The following is a 25,383-nucleotide window of genomic DNA, read 5'->3' on the forward strand; positions in this document are numbered from 1 at the left end:
TATCTTTCAAATTATTCCACAGTAACTGGATCTTTAACAGTAAGATATTTCATTTTCAGGCCCTCATCAAGGTGATGGCGTAGGAATATCATTGCTTTGGCACGGTCTTGGTTTGATGCCTGATTTTTGTCTTTGATGGTGTCTGCCAGACCCATCGCATCAAGATGAATTTCAGCATCAAGCACCCAAGACATGTAGCTTTTGCCCGATATATCCAGGGCTACAAATTCAAGTTTAGAAAGATTTGACATTATTTAGGAAAAGAAAGTTCTTACCTCAGATACTTTCAAAATATTTGCTCGAGATGGCAGAGTCTCGTGCTGATAACGTGTTATAAAATAAAGACTATAAAGTAAAGACAAGTATAGAGAGAAACTGATATATTATTCGAATTCAAACTGATGTACATAATGAACTGAAATCTCTTCTATTTATAGAAGAAAGGAAGTTGTTGTGTAAGCTGCTACTATACCAGATATGGATAATCTTCTACTGAGAGCAATGTTTATCCATAACGGAGTAGCTGTGTAAGCTACTACTACAAGCTGCTGCGTAAGCTGCTATTGCAAGTTGCTGTGTAAGCTGCTACTGCAAGCTGATACTATACCAGATATGGATAATCTTCTACTGAGAGCAATGTTTATCCATAACGGAGTACTGAATGGATAAGCTTATTATACTCGGTATGGATAATCTTCTACCTAGGGTAATGTTTATCCATAACCGGTACCGACAGAAGCTTATTTCCAATAGAGTACTAAATAGATAAATATATTTACGGTGGAGTCACATATGGATAAGCTTCTTCAGGAAAATTATTTACAATGGAGTACTAAATGAACATCCATAATATAATATATTTATAACAAGGACTAAAATTTATCAATATAAACTTACCTGTAAAAGTAATTTTAGCCAAATGAAGGGAGTACATAGAAATAAAATTTGGTTTTTACGTGTGATATGATGGTCCCGCCGTCTTAAGTCTCTAAACATTCTGAAGTGGCAATTTACTAACGTGCACGATCATATTACATTTCTCTATGTAATTAAAAGGACGTCAGATGCAATTTTGTTGATCTTTAAAAAACTCAATCGGATGCGACATTTTTACCAAATTCCCGAACAGGAAAACCCTAATATCTGTGAAGAACGAATAATAAAACCAGTGAGGTATGTCGTACGACGATGTGGAGATTGAGTACATGGAGTGGAACAACGAGCTCCAAGCTTTCACATATCCTTGTCCATGCGGCGACCTGTTCCAAATCACAAAGGAAGATCTGAAGCTAGGCGAAGAGATCGCTCGTTGCCCTAGTTGTTCCCTTTATATCACCGTTATCTATAATATGGAAGATTTTATCGGAGATTCCAAGAAACACGTTGAGCCTCAAATCGCTTGAGAACCTCAAAGTTTCCTTTTTTTGTCCAATTGAAGATTTTGGTATCATATTGTAATACATAGTGATTCCAACGGGCTTAACTGCCTGAAATTTTGATGTGTTCGGGAAGAAGGATTACTGGTGTTTGTTTGAAGTTTGTCTACTCTATGGATTATCAATTTTATTGGGATTGCATTAAATTATACGTAAATACGTACTATTTTTCTGCTATTTGATTGCTTGTGCAGAGTTTAATACTTATGTTGAATCTGTTCATCTTGAGGTGCTGTAAATTCTTACTGTAGTATTTTGTTACCTGATGTCGTAAGTCGAAGCTGTAGCAATGGTAATTGTAATTGTGTTTTGCCAATCAATGTGGAGAGTACGAATTGGTAATATAATTGCCCACATCAGGCGTGTTTACACCTAACTGAATAATTAACCTTAAGAATTAACAAATTAAAGTGAAAATACATATCACTATTATAAGAGCAAGTGTGTTAACTGCTTGGAAAGTTTTATGTGAATTAACACATCAAAGTGAAAATACATACTATTGTTAGAGTATTTGTGTTAACTGCTTGGAAAGTTTTTTGTGCAACTTCTGAACTAATAACCAGGCTTTTGAACTATTTAATACAGGGACAATTTGCACCAGCTTCTGGACAGTCACAAGAATTTACCAGGTAATTAGTCAAATGGTTAAGCCTCTGGCTAAGTCATAGTTCTAATTGTTTGTTACCTACTATTCAATTCCTTTAATATCATGAAATCTATATAATCTTCGTGTCCATATGATAAACAAATGAAGCAAGCATACCCTGTTTGTTTTAAAGGAGTCACCTATGTATCTAAACATGACAGATTGACAGGTAATGAATCAAGTGATTAACACAAATTTGAAGCAGGTATTAAAATAAATCTCAAGACTGCCGGAATAGAACACTCCTTAAAACAAAGGGATAAACAGAGATACACCACTATATCTGATCATTACAGCACTAAGGATGACAATAGGGCGGGTGAGGGAGTCTGTGGGGCGAGACGGGTTCAAATTTTTTTTATTTGAAAAAATCACGCGGGGCAGAGCGACGCGGTTTATTTTTTTGACAAAAACTTAAAGATCTAAAACGCTAAGGGCCCTTCTTCTAAGCTAAAATTAAACCATTATGCAACTGTAATAAGAAAAATGTGAAATTTGAAATTGATTGTCCACAACACAATTATAATTGAAAAAACTTAGAAGTGGTGATCGGTGAGAACCCGTGAATTATTGGTCAAACGAATTGAAAATATCATTTGATTTAATTTTATACTGCTTAGACAAATTTATAGTTATTACTGGAAACTCTGCCAAGAAAGCATTACGTTGCATTTGATCCAATATTTCCATAGGATGCCATGTATTCTACACTTTTGAATCTCGTAAACAGAGAAAAAAAATCTTTTTCTTTGATTTTGCTCTCATTCATGCTACATGTAACATGATTTAGTTAGATATTTTGTAGCATCAACCATGAGTTCAATAATTGGTAGCGGAAAGTCATCTTTCGGACATGCCTTGTTTGGGTCTCGAAAGTCAACACAAACACGTATTTGACCATTTTTTCTTCTTGACATGTACAATATTCAATATACATGATGGGTACTTCACCTCTCGAATAAATCTCGTCTCGATGATCTTGTTGACTTCGACTTTAATTTGTGGTACTAACTCGGGTCGAAACATGTGTTGTGACTGCTTCACAGGGCGTGCTCCACTTTTGATCCCAGATGATGAACGACTACCTTAGGACTAAGACCAGGCATTTCTTTATACGACCAAGCAAAGACATCTTTGTACTCGGTCAATAACTTGGAGTATTCCTCCTCCTCTTGAGACGTAAGAAGCACACTAATGAAGGTGGGGCGTGTATCTTCCAGAGTGCCTAAATTGAGTTCCTTAAGCTCATCTACAGTTAATTTCCTACCATCTTCTAGTTGAGGGGGAGTCTTGTGTACTTCATCATCAATGTCAAGGCATGGGTTATCTTCCACAGTTATGTGATAGGATGTTTTCACAAAGTTTGACTTTTCTCTTTGGCTTCCTTCGATGGTCGGCATGGCTTCTTTCTCTTTCTATGCTTCTTTATGAGGCTGGCAAGTGTAAACAATGGTTCTCCTTTGCACTTTCAGTGGACCATCTGTGGATATTGACAAAATAGAATTCCTCTTCATACGTGATGGAAAAGCACTACAAATTTCTTTGTCAACAACAACTTCAAAATGACCTCGCTCCTCATGTACTTGCTCCTTATGTTTTGACAGTATCTTTTCATATGGTGACTTCCTCACGGTTCTCAGGCAGCAAAAGACGGGGATGTTTCAGTTAGTGGAAACTTTCTTTAGATGTTTGGAAGATACACGTTCACCTTTGTGACTTAGCCTTTCAAATACCGAGACCCGAAGGATTGAGCCTCCAATGCGATCAAACAATGAAGTCCGTTGTTTTATTTTTTTGCCCTTAACTTCTTTCATCTCCTCTATTGAGGTGTGTTGTAATGAAGCTATCTCTTTGCTTCTCTTAGATGAAATTCAAAGAGGCTCTGCCAAACTGAATCCCAACCTAAACTTTGGAGCGGCGACGTAGTGCGCTTGCTTTCTCAACCTCATTTGGGACTCAGTAAGCCCATGTATCTTTTCACCAATGACTTCATCTTTGAGTTCTCCTAGTCTTGATGTGTTAGTTTATATGAGTCCACCAAATGATAGAGTACTTGGTCCTCTATGAGACTGATACGTAGAATGTAGTAAAGACTGAATTTAAAGAAGACAAGAGATTTTCTACGTGAAAAAATCCAACACAGGGGGATCGAAAAATCACGACCTACTCTTATAGGCTTTTAACTCTACTAACTTGTAATCTACCTATTACAAACCACTTTGCAAAGACTTCAAACTAACTTGTGATGCAACCACCACAAGTCACTCTATAACTCTCCTAGTTACAAAGGTTTTAACTTATGACTATCTCTAGTCACAACATAAACTCTGAAGTTTACGAATTTGGTTTGTTCCTAAGACAATGCTTCTGAGAAAGCAAACTAGGAATTACAATGATGAACAAATAACAAGATTACAACTCAACTATGGATGTACATAAAACTCGTTTAGAAACTGATCCTTAGTGGAGTTGTCTTCTTGTTCTTGACACACCAGTGACTTCAATGCCGGATGAATGCTTTTTCGTTTTGAGAGAATATCACTGAATGTACAAGTGATGGTGTGTCTTGCACCAGGTTGTTTTATCACAAAAAATATCACAATGGATAGTGATGTCAACTCTTGGTGTACTTCTTCCCAGTGAGAAGTGATTGTTGCACTGTCTGCATAGTTACTTCTTGGCAGTTGCGTTCCAGCTGGATAGTGGACTTTGTACTTTTGTCAGGACACACCAACAGACCAGGTCCTAGTTGTGTTCCCCTTCTGTAACAGTAGCTAGATGGTCACTTTCTTCTGCTACGTTCCAGCTGTGCACTTGACTTGTACTTCTGTCAGAGAACCCTAAAGGAGCAAGTCCCTGTTGTGTTTCTCTTTATATTGATTGCGTACAGTCACTAACTTGTGCTTTTGTCAGAGAAACCTAAGGGACCAGGGCATCGGGTCTCTGTTGTGTTCCTCCCTGTGGTCGTTCATCCATTCGCTGAGATGTGTATCATGTGGGACAAGGTTCTTCACGACAAGTTTGTTAGATCATCAAAACATAAGAAACATACGGTTAAAACATCTAAAACCCATCAATTTCCCCCTTTTTAATGATGATAAACTTAGGCATGGACAATATTTGTTTAGAGCAGAAGTAATCAGATGAGATGCCAGAACTACACGAAGTTCCCCCTTAATCGCGGACTTGATTTTTTCTTAACCACATACACAAGTATATTCATATTCCCACTCACTCTCACCTACACAAGCATTCTCACCTACCTCTAACAAACCTTCCCCTTTTGGCATCATTAAAAAGAAGAGCTATTAAGAAGAGCACAGGTAGGTAATAAGCATAAAGAAGTCTAACACAACTAGCTCATGCCACATATGTACACACAACATGACAGAAAATAGAAGCCAGAGGAGCACAGTATTGTACAAGCAAAGAAAGGGGAGCTATTTTATTAATGTTTACATTGGACTGAGTAAGTCAGGATCAGTAATGGTGTCGCGCCCCCTTTTTCTCGCGAAATCGGGTTTATTACATTTGGGAGACAACTCGTTCCCGTTCGGGAATTGAGTTTTGAATTGAAGAGTCGCCACCTAATGATTAAAGTGAATTAGGACACTAGGAGGGGTTTGTTTTGAGTAACCAGAGATTGGGTAAGGGCTTAAAATTATCCCAAGGGGAAGGTATTAGGCACCCCTCAGGATCCACTAGTGTGGTTCCCGGCCAAACTATTGTTATGACTTAAGTGCAAATAACACATAGGCAAATAAAGGCTTCAAATAAGAGGGGATTTTCACGTAGTGGTTAAAAAATAAGAAAAAGGAACTAAAAGAGTTGATTTCCTTAAATTTCTTAAAAGAAATGGTTTAAAAAAATTTAAAAGAAATAAAGAAAACAAAGGAAAGGGGGGCCCTGGGTTTATTTATACTATGGATCACCCCACACAATATCCGGCAATCACTCCTCAGTGAGGGGCTACACGTGATGTTATCGCGTGGTCATCATATCCATGTCTACCCTTTCCCACCCCGTTAAGGTATTAAAGCACAGAATGGTCTCGTTTACTTATTGGATGCTATTACCCGCCCCAATCATATCAGCCCCGGAGGCACTTGGGATTACTAATCCTAGAGGGAGGAGGTATTGGGCTTATTTGTGGTTTTAAAAGGTAAAACACTAAGACGACAAACAAAACAAGTTTGGGGAAGCATATAAACAAATAAAAGGGCTCAAACAGACCTCCTTTAAACCAAAGAAAGCACATAACGTAGCATGACTTGCATGTACTGTTTAGGGTCTGATTAAAACTTAAACGGTGGAGGTAGATTGATTTATTACATAGTTCAAATAAGAAGCCCGAATCAGGCCTGCCTGCTAGTTGTAGCTGATAAAAGTCTGATTTAGTTCATAAAAAAGCATACAAGAGCATAGTATAGAAAGTACAGTAGAAGAACATACAAGAACGGAACATAGAAAGCACAGTAGAAGAACATACATGGTAGAAGGAAAACAGAACATAGTAGAGGCAAATACACACGAAAGAAAAGGAAAGGAAAGTCAGAGAAACACTTAAGCATTTTCAGAAAACCCTAAATCGTGAAAGAAAGACTTTGAAAAGTAATTTTCGAAAGAAAAGTTAAGGAGATTGTTTGAAAACTCAAAGAGAGCACAAATACACAACGGATCTAAAGAGATCGGAGAAAACCTCGAAGGGTTAGGGTTTTAGAAGAACCCTAGAAATGAGAAAGGCTTTGAAAAGGCCATCGATCTGAGTTGGAGAGGTCAAAACCAGGCTCAAAACACCATGGTAGGCCGGAGCAAGGCTGGCAATGACTCTGGAACCTTGAATCGGTAGAGGTCTGGGTGCAAACCTTCGAGGCCAGGCCTTGAATCTTCAGAGATCAGGCATGTAAGTGCAACAGGAGGTAGGTATAAAACTCCCATAGCCCTAGAAGCCATGGATTCCGGTGGCTTTTAGGGTGGAAGCAGTGAGAGGCGGCTAGGGTTCTGAGAAGACTCGAGAGAGTTTGCGAGAGTGCAGGGTTTCAGAGGCGGCTGGGGTTGTGAAATGGTTAGGGTTAGGGGGTAGGTTGGGATTAAAAAGGAAAGGGTATTTGGTGGTCGTTGATAATTTTGATCAACGACCTGAATTAATTAAGTAGGTGGGGCGGCTTAACAAGGTTGGGTTTGGGTTGATTCAAATAGGGATTGGGTCAGGGTAATTGGGTTTAAAATTGGGTTCAATTGGAGGTTCAAATAAGGCTGAAATTGAAATAAATGGGGCTAACATTTAAATATCCTTTTTCCCTTATTTATTTTATAAAAAAATAGCAAAATAATTTTTGAAAATAAATTAAGGGTACTAATATGATTAATAATACGTAATTATCAAATTAAAAATATTGGAGTCAATTTTATAATTATGAAAATAATTAAATCTTAACATAGGCTAATATCGCAATTATACACAATTTAGCTTTAAAATACTAAACAAATTTATAAAAATATGAAAAAATTATGCCAGATATATTTTAATATAAAATATGAGAATCCAATAAGTGAATCACCCAAAATTATAATTTTGGGGATAATTATTGGGTTTTTCTTGATATAATAGGGCAATAAATAGATTTAAAAATCTATAAAAATTAAGAAAAAAATAGTAAAACTTGGGACATACTTATATGTGCATATACCTGCTATTTTTGAAAGTGATTTGCATATAAAAATGTACAGAAAAAAATTGGGTATCAACAAATGGTTAAGTTCAACATGTCATCACAAAAACAAGTAAACAAAAGTAAAACAGCAGCCACGGGTTGGAGCAAAAATAGTTTGACACTAAGAGGATCCTAGGGAGCGCTAAAGGAAGGAGGCTTGGAGGAAGAGACAACAATGGTTTTGAGAACCAGGTCCAGTCTAGCATTTGCAGCCAGTTGTTCTTCAAGTAATTGAGCCTGAAGTCTCTTGTTTTCCTTTCTCAGTCGGGCAACCTCCTCATGTACCGAATCAGGTCCCTTAGCTGCTTGGCTAAACTAAGTTTGCAGTATGGCATTTCGAGCCCTCAGCCTTCTTATTTCCTCAGAGGATACATTTTGAGCGTTTATCAGTTGATAAATGGTCAAGATGTTTCCACCAACTTTTTTCTATACATTCACATTCTTCTAAAGTGGTCGTAGAGATGGTCTACTTGCGTTTTCCCACTCTGGGATTTCCCAATGGGACCTTATAGAATCTGAACACCTAAGTAAGGAGAAATCCATAAGGTAACCCATGATTTTCACCCTTAAAATTTGTCACCTTCTGCATATGGTCTATCATGATTGCTGGCAAATTGATTGGTACAAACTCATCAAGCGCTTCCATCAGGACCAAATCCGATTTTGTAGCAATGGAACGTCTCTCAACTCGGGGTAAGAGTACTTTATTAACTAGTTCAAAGAGAAGCTAGTACTCAGGAAGCAATACCTTCTTATGGACCTGTTCCCCCTGTTGAATAGCTTGTTCTTTCATGATAGCTCTCCGAAAGTTTATTCCACAGACATCCTTAACTGAGGACACACCTTCACACGAAATTTTGAGAACCTTTCCCAATGTTGAAGTGTCGAGTACAATATCCTCTCCATTTACAAGTGCACAGATGTGATCCCTCTCAATAGTGAAAAGAGATGCGTAGAAGGTTTGCACTGCATCTTCGTACACCAGAGGCATGCTCCCTTCAAACAGGTGTTCCCATTGTTGAAATTCCACAATCTCCAGAATTTGTCTCATGCATGCTATCTTCTAAATTGCTGGATCAAATGTTCGGCCCCACAACACTTTTTGAGTTCTTAATCTATGCTGCCACAGAACATCATCACAGGTCATGGACCTTGTTGAACCATGTTCCTTAAAGGTTTTCCCTTTTTGTTTGCTAGACCCTTCGACATACTTTCCTTTCCAGCTTGCTGCCCCCCACAGTATTGTCCTCAAACATAGCTAGCTCAGTTTCACTCCATTTAGACTTGTTGTTGTACTTCACAGATGACCCTTTCTGTTCCTCAACAGTTTCCTTAATTATCATAGACTGTTGCAATAAGAAACCAGATTTCCTAGAAGCATATTTGTCTGTCTGGTTTACTGACACACTCTTGATGAAATCCTTTGGATTCATTTTGTTCTTTTTCCTTGTCTTGACACTCCTTTTACTTTTCTGCAATGTGGATTCAAAATTCTCTTGCTGTAGTGACCTGGTGATGGATGATTTGGAGGGAGACTCCAAGAGCTTGGAATGAACAGGAGGTGCAAGAGCGAGTTTGCATGGAAGTGAATCAGGTTCATTAGAAGGCTTTTTTGAGAATATTTCATGAGCCAAGGACTCGAGGAGTGATGTGGTTCTTACATATCCTAAGAATGGAATTTCTTCCCCCTGATATTCAGAAGAGAGATATGCTCCTGCATTCATCAGACTCTCAGCAGCTATAGCAATGATGTTATGAGGTGCTTCCTTTTTTGGTGACTCCTTGAGAGTCACTGAGTCCAACATGGAGGAGTTCAGATACTGGTCAGGATCATCCTCAGGGGCTTCTGATACTCGAGAAGTAAAACCTCTTGTGTGGTCTTTGATGAGATCATAGGATTGACTAGACATAGGATTCTCAAAATAGTGGTAAACAGGGTTTATCAGAAATGGAAAAACTGTAGGAGTGGAGGAGGAACCAGAGGTGGTCAAGGTGGTAGAGGGCGTGAAATAATGATGCTCTAGGGATGATTTCAAGGATAATGACGAAGTGGGAGCAGTGTTAATGGCGGGGAAATGATATTATTGTTCGATCGCCATTAGATGAGTACTTAATAGATGAGTAGAGCGATAAAGAGAGAGATGGGGAGAAGATCCTAGCTATACAAAGGAGATGAAGGTTCATGACTTGCCGTGAGAGAGAAAAAAGGTTTTATTGGAAGAAGAGCTAATGATGAGTGGAGAGCGAAACAGGTTCTAAATAGTCTTGAAAACGGTGATAGGTTTGTGGGGAAGTGTTACTGTGCAAAGGGGATAAAAGGATTTGAAAGACAAGGCATGACACACAGACATTGAAAAGTCGGATGATGTGGCAGTTGATTTACAAAATATATTTATTTTTTTTGTTTAGAGAGGGCATGCAGAATTAAGCACATTACTACTAACCTGAGATGCAGGAGCCTGATGCCAGAGCAATCTTTTGAACACAATTTTAGCAGCTCCCCTCTCGAAGTTCATAGCCGTTCCTTTAGCTTCTATGATCGTCATGCGTGTTTACCTACAATGGTATTGATGTGAGTTAGGCTTGGTCAGAAAATACTTTAGCTACCTTTACCTAATGGTGTCTTACACAACCAGCAGATGAAGGAACCGGTTCTTCATTAGTTTCTTGCGACTCCATCTTCACCTTGATTTATCCGGAATATTCTCTACTTGAGGCTTTGATGCAAATATCTGGAGTTTGGTCTTCTGTTCTGCAATACTTTCCACCGATCAATCCCTTCTTCATATTGACCCTCAAAAGATGATCTCACCCTTCAATATGTTTGAAATTTCTCTCCAGTTATTGATGAGGTCATTCCGTTTTACTTCCTTGTCTCCTAGAAGATGAGTCATGAATTATGACAGGTGCATTTTGGTTTTCCAATTTGAGACAGAAGTTGATTGAAGAGAGAGATATGGGAGTTAATTTGATTTCCCCATACTTTATGTTTTGTTGCTTGTGTAGTGCCATGAGCTGCATCTTTATTCTTCCTTCAGCTTTAGTGGTAGTAGGTGACGTACCAGGTTCTTTGTGAGACGTGGAGAATGACGTTGCGTTGTATTTCGCCAGTCTCCTTTATCTTGCTCACTTTATCATACTCCCTATTTAAAGCCTCAGATATTTCCAAGAGACAGGATTGATTCATCATATTGATCCTCACCGTTTTTTTCTTGGCAAGGGAGAGTGTCTTGTTGAATACCCACATGAGCATCTCCTACCATTTAGTGCTCTCTTTGTTGGAGACTTGTGACCTTGTTTTGTGGATTGTACCCCAGAAGGGTTCCTTCGCTCGTCTTTTTGCATTGAACTTCCCAAGCTGATCCTTCCTATTGTCAAAAACAAGGAATTTTCTTCCAATTGTAGCTCCTGGTGAATTTTGATTTAGGAGGGACCTGGTCCGACACCTGTTCTTAAGGTAGACAGCAGTATTCATTCCTTTTGCCCAGAATTTCTTGGCGATTCCATAGGCGATGAGCACGGTCCATGCAACATTTTCCAATTCCGTTCTTTCTTTCATCTATGCCATTTTGCTATGGAATCCTTGGTGCTGAGAAATTGTGTGTGATCCCTTCTCCCCCTCCTCCATCATTTTGTGAACTCATGTCCAGGTGACACTTGAGTTTGGCAAACCACAGACCAGGTCCGGCTGAGTTAATTTATTCGGAGGTGAGAAGTTTGCATATACCAATCCTGCATGCCATGGCTGTGATTTCACTAATCTCATACCGCCAGCTTGAGGAGATTAACGATTAGCAAGAGTGACTGTTCTTGTTTCCTTTGTTCACTGAGACTACTTGGCGAGTTATCAGATTGGTGACTGCACTTTTTAGGTCATTCACACAGTGCTCGTTCCCAGTCGAGTGCCAAAGGAACCTTTCTGCTTTTCATTCACTGAGAATGTACCCTTTACTTTCTTCTCAAGGATACATTCCCTTCCTGCAGGGCTTTCAGTGAAAAGAAATTCATGATATTTTTTCAGCTGCGTGCTTTAAGCATCCACTGTCCATAGTCCATTGCAGTCCGCTTCCTCTCATTACTCCCTGCTCATGCACATCAAGGGTTAGATTTAGGAACCCAAACTAGTTTAGGTCCCTTGTTACTATAAAAAGGATGAATGAGGGATTTCCTAGTCCACGCAGGCAACATCTGCTTTTTGCGAGTGGTACCTGGTCCTTTGCTAGTAGTCACTCTATCAGTAAACGCTTTGTTCTTCTAAGCAGACTGAAACCTGGCCTGACAATTTTCTTTAAAATTCCCATTGTTTCCATAGTGGGTACATAGCCAATTATTAGGTACAGTAACTGTAGACATGTAATTTTTGACCCTCCTCAAAATTTTACACATTTTAGCATAAATATTTAGTTTAGGTTTAGTATTGCTCTCTTTACTTTATTTTATCGCAAAAATAAAAATTACAAAAATATTTTTTCTCTTATTATCTAGTTACTTTTAATTTTTTTACCTTACATAAAATACAAAAATTCAAAAAATAGTTTCAGGAATATTATCTTGATTTTACAATGATTTTTCTATTTTTTATCTTTTAGTATGATATTTAAAAAAAATACCAAAAATAGGTTTGTTTTAACGAATAGTTTTATTTGAATAATTATTTTACTCAAGTATGATTAATTAATAAATGGTGCAGTATTTTGGTCTTGTTTTAGAAAAAAAAGTATGAAAATTTGGGGCTAATTTTGTTTGGTCTTAATTGAAAAGGCCCAATTTGGGATAGCCCAAAACATGGAGCCCATACCCACTCCCCATTTGACCTAACCTAATTCCTACCCCCTATAAAATAATGCCTAAATCCTAGACCTAGACTCTTGAAGACCTACACCAGAAATGCCCCACCGCTTAAGGAACTAGGCGCCAACAAAGACCTGACAAGATCTCTGTTTCCAAATCTCATTTTAGACCCGAAAAACAAATATAAAACAAAACTCTTAGTTTTGGGGGAATAGAATATTGTGCTTGATATGTCCAACAAGTAGGTGATGCACAAGAGACTCTTAAAGACTTAATTGAACTCCATCCAAGCTCAATTTCAATTTGGTCGATTCTCGTTGAAATTCTAGCCGCTTCATCACTCAAACGGTCAGGGATGTCGACGCCAACGGGGAAAAGATTGAAGAGGGATGTCGATTCTCGTTGAAATAAGGCTGCTTATAGAAAGCTTGCTCTCAAACAATCCATTCCAAGTTCGAGCTTTTCGGTGTCGATTCGAGGTTTCGGTTTGTAATTGCGGGGTTTCGGTCCAAGGATTGTTGTTTGTTTAGCCCGATTGATTTACAATTTTCAACTTGGTTCATTAATAAAAGGTTCATTTCTCAATTTTCGTTCTCATTTTATTGTGTTATGATAGCTCGGTGCGCGGGTTGGTTGATTTGTGATTAGCATATCTTAGTTTTCATTTAAATTGTTTTAATTAGCTTTTATTTCGATTGTGATACATGTCGTCTTGGATTCTTGAATAAATTTTTTTAATCGGGTTCATGAAAAAATTGGAGTTGTTTCTTTCTTGGCAATGAATAAGAATGGGCCATGAGATAGGCCTTGGACCATAAGGAATCTGGTCAAGTAATAGATTATGTTAGCTAGCTTATTTGCTCCCCAATAATATCTTGTCCACAAATTTGGCATCACAACAATCTCAAACTTAGGAAATGACTTGTGAACATCGTAGCTTGCTTTAGGCGCGATAAATAATAAAATTATCATAGCTACGAGTATTGTTCCCATGACGTAGTTGTGATACTTAATTTCAAATTAGTTTTAAATATGAATATCCGTAGTTCACTTAGTTGAATGACTTCTCCTTTAATAAAAATTGAGGTGTGTCATACAATCATCTAGTCTATGGCCTCACATCGATATCTTAATTAGTGAAGAAAATGCCTTCAAATCTCGCTGTCACACCTCCTTTTTCCTACACCCGCAAGGGCGTAAGGGAGTAAGAGAGTTTTTCCAATTAAAGGACAATCGAAACGAGATTTTTATTTAAAGATTCAGAGTCGCCACTTGGGAGATTTATGGTGTCCCAAGTCACCGGTTGAATCCCAAATCGAGGAAAAGAATGACTCTGTATTACAATCCGCACACCAGAAATCTGGATAAGGAATTCTATTAACCTGGGAGAAGGTGTTAGGCATTCACGGGTTACGTGGTTCTAGCACGTCGCTCGACTGTCATATTCGACTTATTTATCTGATTTTATACATGCAGAACCTATGTGCGAATTTTAACTTTTTACCGTTTTTATTACTATTATTTTAAAAGAGAATTGCAACATCGTGAAAATGCGTCTCAAACTGCGCCACATAAATGCACCCGTCGTTTTTGACACATTCCGAATTTGTTGAGATTTGGATTTGGGGTCACATAAATGTGCACCCGAGTTCAGGGAGGTAACATTATTAAAATACGCGCCTAAAGAGAATAACGCGTTATTATTTTGGGGAAGGCCGTGAAATTAGCTAAATGGCCCGTCCCGAAATCTAAGTGTTTTAAGATATACATTTAACGAGGGCCCCGCAAATTGGCTCATCTCATTTATTGTTTAGAAGGCCAGCCTAGAAGCGACTATGATTTCCTATTTTTGCTTGTCTCTAAAAATAAAACAAAGATCCTAATTAATTGTTATTAAGTAATCCCATAGTCTATCAGTTAAATACTAGCTGACCAAATGCCATTTCAACTTTTGGGCTCAAAGAAACCCAATCCAGGCGATGGACAAGAGTTCTTATTAAATGCATGGTATTGGGCCTAGGACAGGCCCAAAGCTAGATGGGGCGGAATCAGCCGCACAGGCGGGGCTAAGGGGGCGAACCCTTGCAGCCGGGCAAGCCATGAAACGGCTCACAAATGTGCTCATCATTTAATCAGACATATTTAAACGGTGGATTCGTTTTGCTTTGTAATTTATACTTTCTTCCTTCAGCTTCCAGTTATTAGAGCAGATATGAAATGTGGTACTCAAAATCCCTTTTGGTGGCTAATTGAAAAGAAAGGTAACTACTAAAGATTTATATTATTGTTGGCTTACTTTTTCAAACATATTTACAACACAAGATAATAGGCAACTAGCTGAAGCTAACCCAACTTATTCTACCAATTTAAATGAACATAATTACAACTAACACTTAAACCGCAGAAGAAAACCCATATACATTTGAGACAAAACGATTAACATTCCATGCTAATACAAACAATTTTTAGTTTATTGCGACATAAACAGTTTCGATCCAACTAGTACAACTTCAAGAAAAGGTCGTAATAACATTAAAAAGTCAAGCATTTTGATACATAAACCAGAAAACTAAATCAAATGATCTCATGCTTCAATTACAGGTTCATTCTTCGCATTTTAGTTCACAATTACCCAAGATCAAGCTGTGTACCTGGAAATCAGTTACAATGGAAGAAGAAGAGGTCAGCCACATCAATGCAATAGTAACAACAACAAACAATAACACCAGCAGGTTGACAATCAACAACAACAAACAGGGCCAAGCTCAAGACCAAACCACAGTCACAAAACCCAGGAAGAAAGAAGCTTAACCAAAATACTGAATCTACTAGAAATTAGACTAGGCAGTCATAGGACACCTTTCAGCAATCAGATAATACCCAGCACCCTCAAGTAAATCACCAAATATCTTCAAATGCCCTGAACATCCAAGCACAGAACAGAAACATAGAGATTTGAACTATTTCTGCTCTTGAAATCAATGTAACAGTGTGAACTGATTGTCTAAAGCACTCTCTCAAACTCTTAAGGTTTCAAAGTGTAGAAAAATTCAGCTTTAAAAGCTCTCAAGAAAACTGATCCTCAAATATCTCTATGAGTTCTAGTTCTCATAAACTGATTCCAGAAGGAAGACTCTCTCAAAGACTGAAAAAAGACCCCCCTTCTCTCCCAAAACTTCACTCTTTATATCCAAACACTGACCCTGCTAGCTCGTAAGAACACTCAGGCAGAATTAAGAAACTAATTCTGCCCATAATATTCTTTAGAGCTCCACTAGAGTATGTTTTGTTCCTCATTAACCCTTATCTTTCCTTTATTTAAAGTTCAAGCAGGTATGGGAAACATATTTTAATCAATTCCTTTTTAGCCTCCCTATATCATTATGTTTTGTTCCCCACTAATTATTAAACAAATGCATTATTTTAATGGTACACTAGTGCTTAGTGGACAGAACACTTAGACTACCCATTTCTTCAAGTTTTCAATTCCCAAATTACCCCCTGGAACCCCTGTGATTACTATCCTAACTTAACTCCCTTTAATCGGTGCTACATCTTTCAGCTATAACCAATTCTTAAAGAAGAACCTAATCACTGATTAACTAAAGCTGAATTTAACCACAAATTCAAATCCATTGGACTCCAAACTCAAACAGAACCACAGTCAGATTCAAACCACTAAACTCTCACAACAATTGAACTCATATCAGAACAAACAGTATCGCAACCAAGATGAAGGGTTTAAGTATTCAGGGAATAGACTAACACAATTCTACACTAAACCTAAATACAAGCAGATGAAACTATAAATACATTGAATGCACAACTAAATTCATATGCCAAGTCATGTCACAGAGTAGGGGACCAAACATCACATAAAAATGAAACAATTTGGCGTAACAACAAATGATTTGACCATAACTATTGAACTACAATTAAACCGAACTAATCGACGAAACTATTTAACCATATGTTGACTGATAGAAGAAAACTGGACCAAGAAAAAGTCCGAAGGAGAAGAAATAAAGGAAAGTAATTGAAAAAGACAGAACTATAACGAAACTTAATTAGACACGCTAGGAAACAACAAAAGAAAAAGTAAAGAAAAATAAGTACCTTAAAATTTCAGCCCCAGTTCCCATTTGTTTTAGTTGAAACTCCCACTTGCGTTTGAAGCCGAGACGGACCTTAATCGAGTGTTCTCGACTGAGAACACACGACTAAGGTCGACCACGACCTCAATTTTTCCTTTAGGGTTTGCTCTTTCGTTTTGAGATTCGACCAACTCCGTTCTGAATCACGCAAAACTAGCAAGGGACTTGGGACAAGGGTGGTCTAATGGTCAAAAGGTGTGAGTTTGGTGGCCATTGAACGGATTAGGGTTTGGTTTGATTCTTCGATCTAAGATTCGAAGCCATTGAAAACTGATTCGGGATTTGAAAAGAGGACGTTGTGAGGAGGCTGTGGTGTAATTTTGGGGCTGTTTGGGCCACTGGAACCGCTGTGAGGTGATTTCCGGTGGGCAGAGCACGGTGGTGAAGGGTGGCAGATGCATTTGGTCTCTGAGGTTTAGAGACGAAGAGGTGAGGGGGGGTTTGTCTTGGGGGCGGGGTATGGTTTTAGGAATATATAGTGGGGTGGGGATTTGATCCTGGTCGTTGGATCATTCACGATTAACGGCCTTGATCACTTCACTAATGAGGAACGATGTCGTTTGGCTTCAACTGGGGATTGGGTCGATCCGGGGACAAAGGGGTCGGGTAATGAAAAAGGTTGTGGTCCGTTGGATCAACTTAAATCGACGACCCTAATCAAATTATGTCCAAACGACGTCGTTTGATTTTGGTAGGGGAGGACCGGGTGGGGAATAGGTTTTGGGTTGATTTGGGGTGGGTATTGGGTGTATTGGGCCTGGAATTAAAACACATCCCACACTTTTTTCTCCTATTTTATTTCCTTTTCCTAGATTATTTTCAAAATTTAAAACCTAAAATTATACAAACCAAATTAACTTAAAAATACTAATTGTCTCTAAATGATAATTATCACAAATACTTAAACACCAAATTACACAATTAAACACTAAAATGCAAAGTGTATTATTTTTATGTTTTTCCTTCATTTTATAAAATAAGTAATTTACTAATTAACTTAAAATTATTAAATCCTAAATGCAAATGCAACCTATTTTTTTTATATATTTTTCATTAGTCAAAACAAAACAAACATGCCCAGCCAAATACAAACAATTAACCAAAAATGTCACGAAAATTTCTCAAAATTGCACACAAAGGAAAATTGTTTTATTTGAATTTCTGGGAGTAGTTCTTATAGGGTAAAAATCACGTGCTCACAGTTGCCCCTCTTTGTCCGGAAACATAAAGAGTTTTTGTGCAAAGATAAAGTGAGCGGATGCGAGCGATTTTTGCTCATTCGGCTACTCCGTGTGAAGCATTTTTTGAAATATTTGACCGTATCTCTGCTTCAAAGGTTTCCTACATATCCCTGGCTAAAAGGAAATCAGGTCAATGTAGTTCAGGAAGTTTTGGTAGCTGGGGCTACCATGGAGCTGTGGTTTCACTGTTACTGTTGCTGCTGCTGATACTGCTTACTGAACTCCTTATTACACCTTGATAAAAAATAAAGAAGTTATACTAAGCTATGGTCTATGAATTACAAAGATTTATTCTCAAACTTGGTCATGTGACTGTTGTTGCCTTGTTGTCTTGCTGTCTTGTTGCCTTGTGTTTCCTCTGATGTTTCTTTACTTCTGACTTGACTTGTAGTTTTCTCTTGATTGTCGAATTTGAACTGCTTATTTCCTTCTTGTGAGCTTCGAATTATTTTTCCTTCGAAGCTTGAATGACCTTCTTCTGACTAGTGTTGCCTTCCTTCCAACTTTTGAATTGTACTTTATGCTGGGATATTTGTTGCAACCCTCCGCTCTCCAGACGGGCTCCTGACTTCTACTACGACTTAAAAAGATAATACCTCCATTCTCCAGGCGGGCTCCTGACTTCGACTACAACTTGAAAATATAACAACCTCCATTCTCCAAGCGGGCTCCTGACTTCGACTACAACTTGAAAATATAACAACCTCCATTCTCCAGGCGGGCTCCTGACTTCAACAACTTCTTACAAATATAACACCTCTGTTCTCCAGGCGGGCTCCTGACTTCAACAACTTCTTAAAAATATAACACCTCCACTCTCCAGGCGGGCTCCTGACTTCAATTACAACTTAAAATATAACACCTCCATTCTCCAGGCGGGCTCCTGACTTCAACCACTTTTTAAAATATAACACCTACATTCTCCAGGCGGGCTCCTAACTTCAACTACTTCTTAAAATATAACACCTCCATTCTCCAAGCGGGCTCCTGACTTCAACTACTTTTTAAAATATAACACCTACATTCTCCAGGAGGGCTCCTAACTTCAACTACTTCTTAAAAATACGTTCTATTGCCGTTGTTCCTTCCTGCCTCCTAAACCATTTTCCTTCTAACTTGAATAATCTTCTTTCAGAACTGCTTCCCTCAAAATTGGTGTTTCATTCCTTTGAAAACTGCTGGGGATAACACCGGTGTTTCATTCAAAAATATGTTATTTTCCTCCTTCAAAGATTACTTCCCTTAAAACTGGTGTTTTCCTTCCTCTGGAACTGCTTCCCTTAAGACTTGTGTTATCTTCTTCCCGAAATTGCTTTCTTTAAAACTTGTTTTGCCTTCTTCCGAAAACTGCTGGGGATACCACTTTTTTCCAACTCGTGTTATCTTCCTTCCTCCCCAAGTGGGTACCTGACTTCCAGAAAATTTTCAAAATGAAAGAAAATTTTCTGCCCCAGTTTGACAATCCTTCTTGTGGTATGTCTTTCTATCATCAATAACATTTCCATTCCCTGCTTAAAATCAAAGAGAATTTGTTAGTTTAAAACGTAGGGATGCTCCTACTGGGGAAGGTTTTCCCTTTTGCTCTTTTCCATGCTCTGCATTGTTCGACCATCTTGAAACTTGGTTGTTAACTTCCGACCTTCTTGATGATTTTGTATTCACCAACCTCTCAACCGTTGTTTTCCACCTTTGCTCCATACTATCCCGAAAACGACCAATCCATCATTTGGTCTTACAACGACGTCTTTCTCGTCCCGTCACATTATCCTTGCATGTCTTAACCCCATTTACCTTGCACCATGTTGGCAACTGGTAGTTAGCTCTGAAAATCCTTCTTAAAAACAAACTACTATTGATAAAAAAGAAATGGAAAATGATGACTTAGAAAGATATAACAAGAAAAATCTTTCTGAACAATTGTTTGAAGAGAAAATAACTTATCTGAATGGTATAACCGATCCCAATGGTCATGTCGTGCATTTTTGGATTAATCAACCCAGTCTATTTACATCAATCAATATTTCTGATGTCCTTACTTTGCATTTCAAAGGTCCCGCAACCCATCTTCTTTTGTCGAAACAACATCTTTATTCTGCTTGATGTCTCGATTGATCCTTTCCATCAAGCTTATCTCCTTTGCCCCCTTCTAATTCCTTGTCGCCTGATAGTGCCCTTGGAGGGGTTTTCACTAATAAGACTCTCTCGTTTCTCTCAACTCCCGTCGCCTTAGGGTGCCTGTGAAGGTTTTCACCGATAAGACTCTCTCATTTTATTTCTCTCAACTTCTATCGCCTTATGGTGCCTGTGAAGGTTTTCACCGATAAGACTCTCTCATTTTATTTCTCTCAACTTCTGTCGTCTCATGGTGCCTGTAAAGGTTTTCACCAGTAAGACTCTCTCATTTTCATTAATTTCCCTGCTTTGACCGGAGTATTACCCTGATACGAATCACCTCTGTTTGCCCGACTCATCATCTCTCGAAAACTGATCAGAAGGTTTTTCTTTGGACCGTAATGTGGGCTTTTGGATGGGATTAGAAAGAAAGGGTATCAAAGGCTCAAAATAATTTGACATGGGTTTAAAATTACAACTTTTGGAATCACATTTCTTATTGCAAAACAACCTCTGCCCCAGTTTCTTGCTTGGGGATCTTTTGATTTTTATTTTACTATGACCGAGCCGTAAAGCTGTCTACGTACCCTTAACAGGGATCAGGTCAAACGTAGTTCACACCTGAATTTACTTGTTGTTATATTTTTTCACTTCTTTTCTTTTCTCTTTTTCTTTTCTTTCTTTTTCTCTCTTTTTCGTTATTGATTCCAAAAGAGGGGTATGAAAGAAAGAAATAAGGCTCAAAAAAGGGGAACAAAGGGTAAAGTATTTAGATAGTAGAACAAATTGCCTTCGTCATTTTAATCTTCGAAATAATGCCAAATACAAACAATCAACAATTATACCAAAGAAATCATACATAATATCTTTTTACTACATCAGAATTAATAGCCATGTCTATGCATTTTCCTTCGATATCTGTTAAACATAAAGCACCATTAGACAATACTCTAGTTACAATGAATGGCCCTTTCCAATTCGGGGCGAACTTGCCTTTTGCTTCAACCTGATGTGGAAGGATGCGTTTCAGCACTTGCTAGCCCACTTCAAACTTCCGGGGACACACCTTTTTGTTGTATGCTCTTGCCATTCTCTTTTGATATAACTGGCCATGACATACAACTGCCAATCTTTTTTCATCAATCAAGTTCAACTGCTCCAAACGGGTTTTGACTCACTCATCATCATCAATCTCAGCCTCAGCGACAATCCGAAGGGACGGAATTTCAACTTCTGCAGGTATTACGGCTTCGGTTCCATATACCAACAGATAAGGAGTTGCCCCTACTGAAGTACGGACAGTAGTGCGATAACCCAACAATGCAAATGGTAATTTTTCATGACATTGCCTAGAACCTTCTACCATTTCCGAAGTATCTTCTTTATGTTTTTGTTGGCTGCCTCAACTGCTCCATTCGCCTTGGGACTATATGGGGTAGAATTGTGGTGTGTAATCTTAAACTGTTGACATACCTCTTTCATCAAATTGCGGTTAAGATTATCACCGTTATCTGTGATGATCACCTTCGGGATTCCAAATCGACCCATTTGGTGAAATAATCAATGACCACCAGAATGAACCTATGCTCGTTGGATGTTGCTGGCTCAATTGGTCCAATGATATCCATGCCCCAAGCGACGAAAGGTCATGGCGTTGACCTTGTGTGTAATTCCGATGGCGGAGAATGAATCAAATCTCCGTGTATCTGGCACTGATGACATTTGCGCACAAAACTAATACAATTTTGCTCCATGGTGAGCCAATAATAACCTTCTCGGAGAATTTTCTTTGCCAACACATATCCGCTCATATGTGGTCCGCAGACTCCTGAATGTACTTCGGACATGACAGACGTAGCTTGTCTAGCATCTATGCATCTTAACAATCCCAGGTCTGGTGTTCTTTTGCACAAAACTCCTCCACTCAAGAAAAATTCGCTTGCCAACCGTCGAATTGTTCTCTTTTGATCCCCCGTGGCTTGCACTGTGTATATTCCCATTCTGATGTATTCCTTGATATCATGGGACCACGGTTCTCCATCCAATTCTTCTTCAATCATGTTGCAATAAGCATGCTGATCTCGTACTTGAATGTGCAAAGGATCGACATAGGCTTTGTCCGGATGGTGCAGCATTGACGCTAGGGTAGCCAAAGCATCGGCGACCTCATTATGGACCCTTGGAATATGCCTGAACTCCACTGATCTAAACCATTGACAAAGATCATGCAAGCATTGTCGGTATGGTATGAGCTTCAGTTCTCGAGTTTCCCATTCTCCTTGAATTTGGTGCACCAGAAGATTCAAGTCTCTCAAGACTAGAACTTCCCGGACATTTATGTCTACAGCTAGCCTCAAACCCAAAATGCATGCCTCGTATTCGGCCATATTGTTGGTGTAATAAAACCAAAGCTGAGCCGTGACATTATAGTGATGCCCTATTTCAGAAATAAGCACAACTCCTATTCCGACTTTTTTCATGTTAGCAGCCCCATCAAAGAAAAGTTTCCAACCTGGTTTTCCGACCTGTTCTAGTTCATCAATGTCCATCACCTCTTCATCAGAAAAATAAGTCCTCAGTGGCTCATAGTCTTCATCGACCGGGTTTTCGGCCAAATGATCGGCTAATGCTTGGGCTTTCATCGCAGTCCGAGTCACATAGATTATGTCAAACTCTGTGAGAAAAATCTACCATTTTGCAAGTCTTCCTATTGGCATAGGCTTTTGAAAGATATACTTCAATGGATCCAAGCATGAAATGAGGTAAGTAGTGTAGGATGACAAATAATGTTTCAACTTCTGTGCCACCCAAGTTAGGGCGCAACATGTTTTTTCCGAGTGAGTGTACACAGCCGAATGAATTTTCCAGGGCAGTCAAGTAAAGAATCAAAGGTCTCCCTGGTTTTGGTGGTACCAGCACAGGCGGGCTAGACAAGTATCCCTTTATCTCGTCGAATGCTTTCTGACACTCATCAGTCCACCTGACCGCGGCGTCCTTCCTCAACAACTTGAAAATAGGCTCACAAGTCGCCGTGAGCTGAGCGATAAACCTACTGATATAGTTCAACCTTCCTAACAGACTCATCACTTTAGTCTTGTTCCTTGGAGGGGGCAATTCTTGTATGGCTTTGATCTTTGATGGGTCCAGCTCGATGCCTCGCCTGCTGACTATGAATCCCAATAGTTTTCCGGATGGAACACCAAATGCACACTTGGCGGGGTTAAGCTTGAGGCTATACCTGCGAAGCCTCTGGAAGAATTTCCTCAGATCTTCGACGTGGTCGGCCTGATGCTTTGATTTTATGATCACATCATCTACGTATACCTCGATCTTCTTGTGTATCATATCATGGAACACAATAGTCATTGCCCTCATATAAGTTGCCCCAGCATTCTTCAAACCAAACGGCATTACCCGGTAGCAATACATTCCCCATGGCGTGATGAATGTCGTCTTTTCTACATCTTCTTCATCCATTAGAATCTGATAATACCCGGCATAGCAATCCACAAAAGATCCAATCTCACGATTGGCACAATTATCGATCAAAATGTGGATATTGGGTAGTGGGAAGTTATCCTTCGGACTTGCTTTGTTAAGATTGCGGTAATCGATGCATACTCTGATCTTGCCATCCTTCTTCGGTACGGGCACGATATTAGTCAACCAAACAGGATATTGGGTGACCCGAATAACCTTTGCGTCCAACTGCTTGGTAACTTCTTCTTTAATCTTCACACTCATATCAGTTTTGAATTTCCTCAGGTTTTGCTTGACGGGGGGAATGCCGGATCAGTGGGCAATCTGTGGACCACTAAATCAGTGCTTAAACCCGGCATGTCATCATATGACCACGCAAAAACATCTTTGTACTCGATGAGTGCTTTGATTAACTCCTCCCGGATTTTTGGCTCGAGGTGGACACTTACTTTAGTCTCTCGGACATTGTCTGTGTCCCCTAAATTGACAGCTTCTATGTCATTCAAATTGGGTTTGGGTTTTTCTTCGAAGTGAATTAACTCCTTACTAATCTCTTCGAAGGCTTCATCCTCATCATCATATTCTGATTCGTAACCACAATCTACTCCTTGAACTAACATTTCGGAATCAGATAGATTTTTAAGATGGGGCTGAGGATTCCTTATGCACGCCACGTCATTAGAACCAGTGTAAAAAGAACTGTATAGAAAAGAAAACAAAACAAAAGGAAAACCATCAGGAATGATGAAGAAAGGGACTTGTATTTCATTGATTGATAAAAGATAACAAGGTTTGCACACTCAAACAGACTGAAAAAATGAAATTTGGATTACAACCCTGGAATAATTCGTACAAACTTAAAGGAAAATCAGAGCGAACTACCAAGACTCCATCCGAGTAGGGAGAGGAGTAGCCTTCCAATTATTAAGCTTTGTTTTTGGCCCGACAAATTGCACTTCCGTGTTGCTAGAACCCTCTCCACTTTCCACCATGTTCACACTATCGAACAACTTCTCAAATCTCTCAACCAACTCCTTGTCAGGATTAATCATAGCACTGAGAATTGCTGACACTGGGCGACTCCTCATACCGGACTGGACAAATGATCTGGAAAGACGTGGGACCGGCTTTGGAAGGACCCATGTCCTCTGTTTCAATTTCCTGGCTCTTTTTATGTCTGCGGCTGTGGGCTTGAATCCCAGACCAAATGTTCCCAAGTTTTCAGGAAGAGACACGGGTTGTATGATGCCTTGCAACGTTGATCCCAAACCCTTTCCTGGTACAAAATCATTCTTCAACATTTCATACGCTACCATGACTAATGCGGAGTTTATCTTCGGACTTGGGATACACTTCCCTTCTGGAACTTTCTCGACTGACATTGTGTCAAAAACTTGGAAGATCCATGATCCCTTGTAATGTTCCACTTCAATGAATGGCACAATGGTGTTGTTGTGAACGCACAAATTATCTTCGCCGTGCACAACTATTTCCTATTTGTCCCATTCAAACTTAACCATCTGATGGAGTGTTGATGGTACTGCTTTAGCGGCGTGAATCCATGGTTGCCCTAATAGAAAATTGTAGGAAACAACTATATCCAGCACTTGGAATTCCATTGTGAATTCTACTGGACCTATGGTCAGTTCTAACATTATATCCCCGACTGAGTCTTTGCCTCCGCCGTCAAATCCCCACACACAGATACTGTTCTTATGGATCCTCTCATCTTCTACTTTCAGCTTGATTAGAGTGGAGGGAGGACAGATATTCGCACTTGAACCATTGTCAACCAATACCCGGGTA

Source organism: Nicotiana tabacum, chromosome 7, assembly GCF_000715075.1.
Source record: "Nicotiana tabacum cultivar K326 chromosome 7, ASM71507v2, whole genome shotgun sequence".
Taxonomy (NCBI): Eukaryota; Viridiplantae; Streptophyta; class Magnoliopsida; order Solanales; family Solanaceae; genus Nicotiana; species Nicotiana tabacum.